We start from the raw sequence: 9,010 nt of genomic DNA on the forward strand, positions 1-9,010 counted from the left end.
CTGAAAACGGGCAGAGACATTTTGGGCCGAAGCGAAACGCCTATAAATGCCCTGGACGTTGCTAAGTCAAGCATTCCAACTTCCCTGACGCCACAGCAAGGACAAGGTAGAAAGACACGACGAAGAAAACACCCCTTCAGAGGACTTCACACTCATAAAGCTAGAAAGACTAAGAAAAGAAGAACCGCCCAAGACTTAGACATTATTTTATTATTAACTCATAAAGAGAAAAATGAAGCATCGAAAGTCTTGCGCCTGTTCTAAATCTGAACAGGATCTGTTTGGCATGCCAACAACCATGATGACGATGCAAGAATCCCAATGGGTCGAATTTCATCCCGTCTCCTCTTTAACAGATTCAGCAACCGTCGAGTTTGAAATTAAACGACAGCCCGAATATGACATCTATCTGAATAACAGTTACTTGTATTTGAAAGTCAGAGTGATCGAAAAGTATGACAATTCTAATCCAGACACCTACAAAGTTGCCCCCGTCAACAATTTCATGCATTCCTTGTTTAGTGGAGTGAATCTGTATTTAAATAACAAATTGGTCAGCAGCAGCATGGATACTTACCCCTAAAGGGCTTTCCTGGAAAATCTCATGACATACGGAATAGAAGCCCAAAACACCCATCTAGATGCCTGCGTGGTATGGAAACCTGGCACGAAGAATTTAGACGATAAGAATTGTGTAAATCCTGGATTAGTTGACTGTCGAAAGAAAATCACACCAGAGAACAGCAGTTTAGAACTGATGAATCGTATAAATTTGGACATGTTTTTGAAAGAGACGTATTTGCTGCACGGTGTGGATGTCCGTCTGAGACTGAATCTTAGCAGTACCACTTTCCATTTGATAACTAATGATGCTACCAAATACAAAACCATTATCCAAGAAGCTCGACTCTACGTACGACGCGTGGAAGTCTTAACAAAAGTGGGAAACGACATCAGTTACACTTTAAGCAGATCCACTGCCGTGTATCCGATACGACCTGTGGAAGTGAAAACTTTCGCCATTAGAAGGGTCAGCGATCCATGATCGAAGATCTGTTCCAAAGAAAGTTACGCAAACATTTAATCCTTGGTATCGTCGAGAATGAAGCCTTCAACGAAGACGCGAATAAAAATCCTTTAAACTTTAAACACTGTGGCGTGTCCAAAATCGACGTCAATCGAGATGGCAAGACCTTGTGTACCAGACCTTTCGAATCTGACTTTACCCAGAAGAATTACTTGAGATCGTACTTGTCCCTGTACGAAGCTACCTGACAGTTAGGAACCAACAACAATCACGATTAAATATAGTTTTGTTATAATAATAATAATAATAATAATAATAATAATAATAATAATAATAATAATAATAATAATAATTATTATTATTATTATTATTATTATTATTATTATTATTATTATTATTATTATTATCATCATCATCATCATTATTATTATTATTATTATTATTATTATTATTATTATTATTATTACGGTATTACGTACAAAACTTACGTAGGAGGCTAAGCTTTGTGGGTTTTCGATTTTACTCCAGGCCAAGGCAGCGACGAGGGACATTTCCACCATATATAATCCGGCCAGATTCGAGTGGAAATTCAGTTTGCAAACCGAGATCGGTGAACGTCATCTTGTATGCCGAATTCGATAATACCATAGAAATCAACAGTTTGAGAGAAGTCGTTCTAGACTATTAGAAGCTATGCAAGTCTGTACTCCTTATTTGAATAGTGGAGAATCAATGAGAATGGAATGGAAGGATACCGTGGAAGTAGAACCCCAAGACAAAGAAGAAAAGGACAAAGTGATGAAGTCCAGATGGCCAGAACAAGAACAAAATGTAGTCTCCTGTTTTGCCAGACACCTGGCAGACAAAATTACAGAACTGACCAAGAAAAATTGCTATGGATGTCAGTACGATCATCCCAGTCAAATTCAACACGATAAATGCCTGATGCTGAGTCAAGAAGAAAAATTGGACGAGTATCTGGACGAAGCTTGGAGTCTCATCTCAGAAGAAGTCGTGTTGCATCAGTGGTATAAAGACTTGTGTGATCATTCCTCTCCTCCACTGATGACTCTAGAGATCCATCACATCGAAGATCTCTTGGCTCAGAGTGCATAGACGAAACGAAGAAACGGTTACTTGTCAGACATTTTCAAACAGAACATCAGGATTGAATTGATTACTTTTCACTACGTGTGAAGAAAAACAACAAGAAAAAACTTCACAACAATGGACACCTGGGAACTTTATTAACTTTTGAACAACAGTTCGTACACGGCTTCTTGGAATCATGTCTTGTGTGGTAAAGATGAACTGCCTCATCACAAACCTCACGACCATCAAGCTTATGTCATCAACACGGACGACAGTCATCTCCCTGAACCCACTGGGTAGCCGTCTACTTTCCTAAAGAAGGTTGTGTGGAGTATTTTGATTCGCATGGATTTCCACTTTTGGAAGAGGACATCATCGACTTTATGACAAAAAATGCTCAGACGACACGATTCAATATTGTGAAATTTCAAGGCACATATTTCATGGTGTGTGGACAATATTGTGTGCATTTTCTTCATCAGTGCAGTCTTGGATATTCTATACAAGATTTAGTGACTTATTTTGATCATCACTCTTCTAGAAACGATGACAAAGTAGATCGATGGTTTTGTGACCATTATGGTTATCTTCTGACATTACCTAGGAAACGTAGTGTAAATCAATGGCCCAATGACTTCCAACAGTGGAAGTCTAACTTCAGTTCACAACGTTGTCAGCCTTGTCCAAAATAGATTGTTATTTGAAAAAGTTTGTTAATATTTTGATTGTTAATGTAAAACTTTGTCGATTGTTGGTTGTTAGTTATTTGAATAATAATGTGTTTTGAAAAAAAGGCGTCTGTCGTTTGTTTTCCATAACCATGCTATTTGACTTCTCTCTATCCCTCACCCTCAAATCAAAACTATCCTAGCGTTCCGACTCTAAACAGGATAGGGATGTTTTCAATCGCGTCCTCGTTTAAACCATATAAAGCGGGACTGTCTCCAGTCTAACCATCCATTGTTGACTCATCCTCCTATGAAGATATGTTCAAGACTAGCCAAGCTGAACGAAGCTTACGTGAATTTACACTGGGCGAGGCAAAGCCTGATATTGAAACATGAAGAGACAGAGAATATCGGAATCATGAAAGTGACCAAAGACCTGATAGAAGAGCTCTTCAGAGAGGAAATCAAGAATGAAAATGAAGAATGGACGGATAAGTACAGACTTCAGGAACAGCAGAGATAACAGAGAGAGCATCAGCAGCAAATGCAGGAACCAGACAGATGTTTTGTCGACTGTCGTGTAGACACCAAAGAGTTCTCCTTCTCTTTCCGAAGAAGTTGACCATATCCTGTTGGAAAGCCTGTCGCCAGACAAGGACACAATCTTAGACAAGAAAAGATTGTCATAACTACTCGTTCACAAAAACAGCCCTTTTCAGGGCTACCCAATACTCTAGAAAAGAGACACTAATTCAATTGACAATGGCATGTTAGTAAGTTTGAAAAAATAGAAGTGTGTCTATAAACACTACGTTTTTGAAACTTTGCTTGAAGTGTGTCTATAAGTACTACGTTTGTCTGACTTTGTTAGCAGTATGTATATGGCTTGTCAAATAATCTGTGAGTTTGTGATTGTAATTAGTGTTTGTAAGTAAAAAGTGAGTGAGTGTTTCTTTTAGGTCCGCGTGTTCCATGCTTTATGGGGCAATGATATGGGCAATGAAAGAGCTTAGAAACACCAAAACTGTGCCACGAACCGCCTCCCGATCCATAAGTCTCTTCCTCCTCTACCACGACCGGACATCAAACATAACGCGTGCAATGCACGCCCCCATAGCCAAATACACGAGTGCGCGTTGGGTCCAATCCCACTCGTCTCAATCAGCAAAGCAATGCAACCTTAGCAATGAGTGCGTGCTGGGTCCAATCCCGCTCACCTCGGCCATACATCCAGATCGCTAGGAACTAAATAGTACCTCGATCTGACGGCCTAATTAATAAGTTTTCCATGAACACATAAAAGCCTGGGGGATGTGACTCTCCTTCCTTCCCCCAGGAGTAATTAAATAGCACGCTGTGCGTGCATTAAACAGTGATACATGCTCCATTGGAGCGAAAATCACTTAATCCAACTAAGTAAGTAAGTAAGTAAGGGCAATGAAAGTTTTGGTATCAGGGGATGTTTTCGTTCACGTCCGTGCTTGACAAATATAAAGGAGTACTCCTCAGTCTGGCATACAAAAAGACTTGGCAAAATAATAAAGACCATGTTGGATAAAGGAATGCCGATTAGCAATTCAGGCTAAAAAGAAAGATTGACTTGACTTAATTGGATTGAAATGGTGTTCGTCCACTAGGGACATGTACCACTGGTTACTGATGCCACAGGCATCTTTTTAATTACTCCTGGGGGAAGGAATTGGAGCCACCTCCCCCTGGCTTTACTGTACTCACAGAGTACTTATTAACTGGGACATCAGATTGAGGTACTATTGAGTGCCTGTCGATCTGAGTGTAAGGCCAGAATGACGGGATTGGACCCAACACACACACTCCGTTTTCAGTTGCTATGATGTGATATGCGTCTAGGGGGAATGGTCCAATCCTATGGTCGCATTGCTGATTGTTAGGCGTTCACTGCACTTATGATATTTGTGTCTGTTCGTGGCAAAGGCGGTCAGGCTGCGGTTTGGGAGGCAGCCAATGGCACAGGTCGGTGGTGCTTTAGACATCCGGGTATTCATGGTCTAAATTCCGTCTTAATTTTGAATAAGAAAAACCTCTGTGCTGTTTTTGTTAGAGAGTTGGTTAGAGCATATGTTGACAGGTATGGTTGTGAGAGTTGCCCCTTGATGTGGCGGGCCCTGCTGGTATTGGGTTTTTGGTCCACCTTGGCTGACAAGAGCGCAGTGGTTATTGTCAATTGGTTCTTTGGGGTCCTGGTTCCTGATTCTATTTAGTTTGCAGCCTTGTGCTACCGGACCTGATAGTCTTTGGGTTTTAGACTACCTTATGTGTACTAAGTTGGGGTCCTACCGCCTAGTTCGAGTATGTTTGCAGCCTTGTGCTGCCGGGCCCGATAGTCTTCGGGTTTTTAGACTACCTTATATTATTTAGACTTGGGTCATATCTTGAGATGTGGGAGGCCCTGATGGTTTGGGTTTTTCATCACCTTATACGTATTAATTTGGGGTGTTGATAGTATAACGTACTTTAATGATGTTGTCACCTAGGTGGTGGTGTTAGTTGTTTGGAGTAGTTACGTTGGATGTTGTTTTAGTGTTATGATAGGAGGATAGGGAGATGGATTATTTGGCTGGTTCCTATCTTTAAGATACTTTCATGGTCTCCTAGTCTGGTTATCCCTTTTTAATTATTCAGGTTCCTTAATATGTTGATATTGATACTTATTTAGAGCTTTTGAGTTTCCATAATTTGTGTATTTATTAAACTTTGTTTTGATTTTATTTGAAATTAACAGAAAGAGAAGAAAAAAGTATATTTTGTGTTTTGTTTTATTTTTATTTTTTATTTTTATATTTATTTTTTTTGTTTAAATTTTTATATTTTTTTATATTATTTTAATTTGTTTAAAAGATATTAATGTTTTTATTATGCCCTATTTGTGGTTAATTGGTCAGATTTTATATCAGATATTATCCTTGTCGATTCATCGAACCTTCTAAGAGGATTCAAGGACACCTGTTCTGGTTGGTCCCTACTGAGTTTTCCTAATTTTAATCTTATTATTATTTTTTATTTTATTTTTAATATACTTATTTTACTATTTATTTGTAGGTTATGATTAGCTAAATGGATTTTGACTAATGTTTTCATTGTACCCTATTTGAGGTTAATTGGTCTGCTTTATTATTGAGCCAGATTTTTATTCCTTGTCGATTAATCGAACCTTCTCAGAGGATTCAAGGACATCCAATCTGGTTGGTCCCTATTGAGTTTTCCCTATATTTTTTCCTATTTTACCATTTATTGATATGTTGATGGTTAGCTATTATATTTTTTTTATCTAAACCTGTTTTTCGTAAGTAGGATATTATATTTTTTATAGGTATTGTTCAGGTTAGGGTTGGATTTGTTTAGGATTTCTAGATATGTGTCTGGGGATCCTATTTTTGTGTGTTCTATTTTGAATAACTCCCTATCTTTTTTATACTTACGACATACCTTGAAAATATTTGGTAGGTCTTCTGGGACCCGACAGTGATAGCAGTTAGGGTTGTATGGTTTGGGGCCTATATGTTTTCCAAAGCTGCTAGCCAACTCAGTTTGCCTGATAGAATTCTATTTATTTTCGTTTGTTCTTCGTATTTGGGTAACGTTGGTATCGTATTTCTGCTTACTTCTTTTATGATGTTATATAATAATAATAATAATAATAATAATAATAATAATAATAATGAGGACTTTGTATAGCGCCTAATCTTTAGAAGCTCTAAGCGCTTTACAACTTTAGACAACACCTATAAGATAAGAAACATAATAATATTATTACAAAAACAAACAACATGAAATAAGAAAAACATTCTAAATAAAAATAATAAAAAAAACATGCTGAGAATATTTCAGGTAGGAAACATTATTAGGTTTTCAAGTTTGTTCTTGCTGTCGAAATAAGTGAGTTTTGAGAGCCCTCTTGAATGTGATCACTGTGTCTTGTGTCTAAGTTTAGTGGGCAATTCATTCCACGTTGTTGGACCCTGGTATGCAAAAGAACGCTGTCCATGTGACTTTGTTTTCATACTTGGAATAATGAGTATACGATTGAAGAGGAGTGTAAGCATCTTGATGGTGTGTACACAGGAGTGAGGTCAGATATGTATGTTGGACTAGAGTCCGACAGTGAAATGTAGCACAGAGAACAAATTTTGTGTTTGATTCTGGATCGAATGGATAGCCAGTGTAGGGTACAGAGCAGCGGGGAGGTGTGCTCTGATCGTGGTACTCTAAGTATGATCCGAGCAGCTGTGCTTTGAACGTTTTGAAGTTTCTGGAGTAGATATTGAGATGAACCAGACAGAATTGAGTTACAATAGTCCAGTCTTGAAAGTACTAATGAACACAAGTGTTTTAATAGCATCAACTGAAAGACATTTGCGAATTGAGCTGATGCGTCTCAGCTCAAGATATACAGCCTTGCATATATTCATGACATGTTGGTGCAATGTGAGAGTACTGTCCAGAGTAACACCTAGGTTTCGTACTGATTGTGTGAATTTAATGTTGGCATTGCTGATATTTATTGTTTTAGGTAAAGAATGTAAATGAGAAAGTCTTTGTGTTGTGATCAGAATGGCCTCAGTTTTATCATCATTTATCTGCAGCTTGTTACAAGTCATCCATGATTTCACATCAGAAATGCACCTCTCTACACCTTGGATGGTAGCATCAACTTCAGTTGGGTGGCTAGTTTTGTATATTTGCGTGTCATCAGCGTACAATTGATGAGACACTGGGTGATGATCTATGACACTTGAGAGCGACTGAGTGTACAGAATGAAGAGAACAGGTCCAAGAACAGACCCCTGTGGAACACCACAACATAGATCAACTGGGTCGGAGTGTATTCCATTTGCAGACAAAATATGTGTCCTGTTGACCAAGTAGGACTTGAGCCACAGTAAGGCTGTATCATGAATGCCAAATACATGCTGGAGACGGTGAAGTAATATATCATGGTCTATTGTGTCAAATGCTGCAGACAAATCAAGGAGGCTGAGGACTGTAATCTTTCCGCTATCCAATGCAGAGAAAATGTCATTAACTACTTTTAAAAGAGTAGTTTCAGTGCTGTGGCAAGGTAGATACGTAGATTGTACATTGCTAAAAAGACTGTTTGAATTTAGATGAGATACAAGCTAGGATAGAACAACCTTTTCTAAGATTTTTGAAATGAATGGGAGATTAGAAACTGGGCGGTAGTTCTTTAAATCGTTATGGTCGAGTGTTGGTTTCTTCAGCAGAGGCTTTACGATGGCAGTTTTGAAAAATGATGGGAATTCCCCAGATGAGAGAGAGGTATTAATAACATCAGTTAGTGAAGGCAATACTGGATCTAAACACTCAAGTAGCAGTGATGTTGGAACTGGATCAAGTTCACATGACTTTGGTGCACTTTTCATCACGATTGTATGTACGAAATCCATAGAGACAGGTTGAAATGCTGGTAATGGTTGCCACTCAAATTCTGTATCCCAACTGTATGGTGACGACGAGTCAATTGAAATTGTGGTGTCAAGCTTATCTCTAATGGTTTGTACTTTGAAACGGAAAAAATTTGCAAACATGTCCGAAAGGTCGACTGGAGAGAAGGTAGTTGGAAGTGGTGTTGATTTGTTCCTTGACATTAGCTTGTTAGTAATCTCGAAGAGCTCTTTGCAGCTGGAACTTTCCATGATCTTAGTAGTGTAGTGAGCTGATTTCGCTGCATGGACTATATCTGTGACGTTCTTCTTAGCGACTTCATAGATTTGCTTATGAATAGTGAGTCTGGTGGAAAGCCAGAGCCTCTCAGCTTTACGGCGGTCTCTTTTAGCAGTGCGAAACTGGTCCCTAACACTGCTATGCAATGGAGAACACTTTTTAATTGATACTCTGCACTTGGTAGCTGGGGCATGCTTGTCAAGTAATGAACGCAGACAGTTATCGAGTTGTTCTGCGGTAGGAGGTAAGCAAGTTGTTAGGTTAGCTTGGATGTCGTGCATTAATTTGGTTCTATTTATCATACAGAGGTTTCTCTTAGTAGCAGATAAAGGTGGAGGGTTAGGGACTGATACGTCAAGATGGCATATAATGCAGAGGTGATCTGATGCAAGGTCATGGGATACCAGGGAGGACCGTAGAATGTTATCATCAGGTCTGTGAAGAATCCAGTCTAAAATGTGACCGTATCTATGGGTGGGTTGGTTAACTGACTGTTTGAGGT

The sequence above is a fragment of the Sinohyriopsis cumingii genome, chromosome 2 (assembly GCF_028554795.1).
Source record: "Sinohyriopsis cumingii isolate HCF-2022 chromosome 2, ASM2855479v2, whole genome shotgun sequence".
Taxonomy (NCBI): Eukaryota; Metazoa; Mollusca; class Bivalvia; order Unionida; family Unionidae; genus Sinohyriopsis; species Sinohyriopsis cumingii.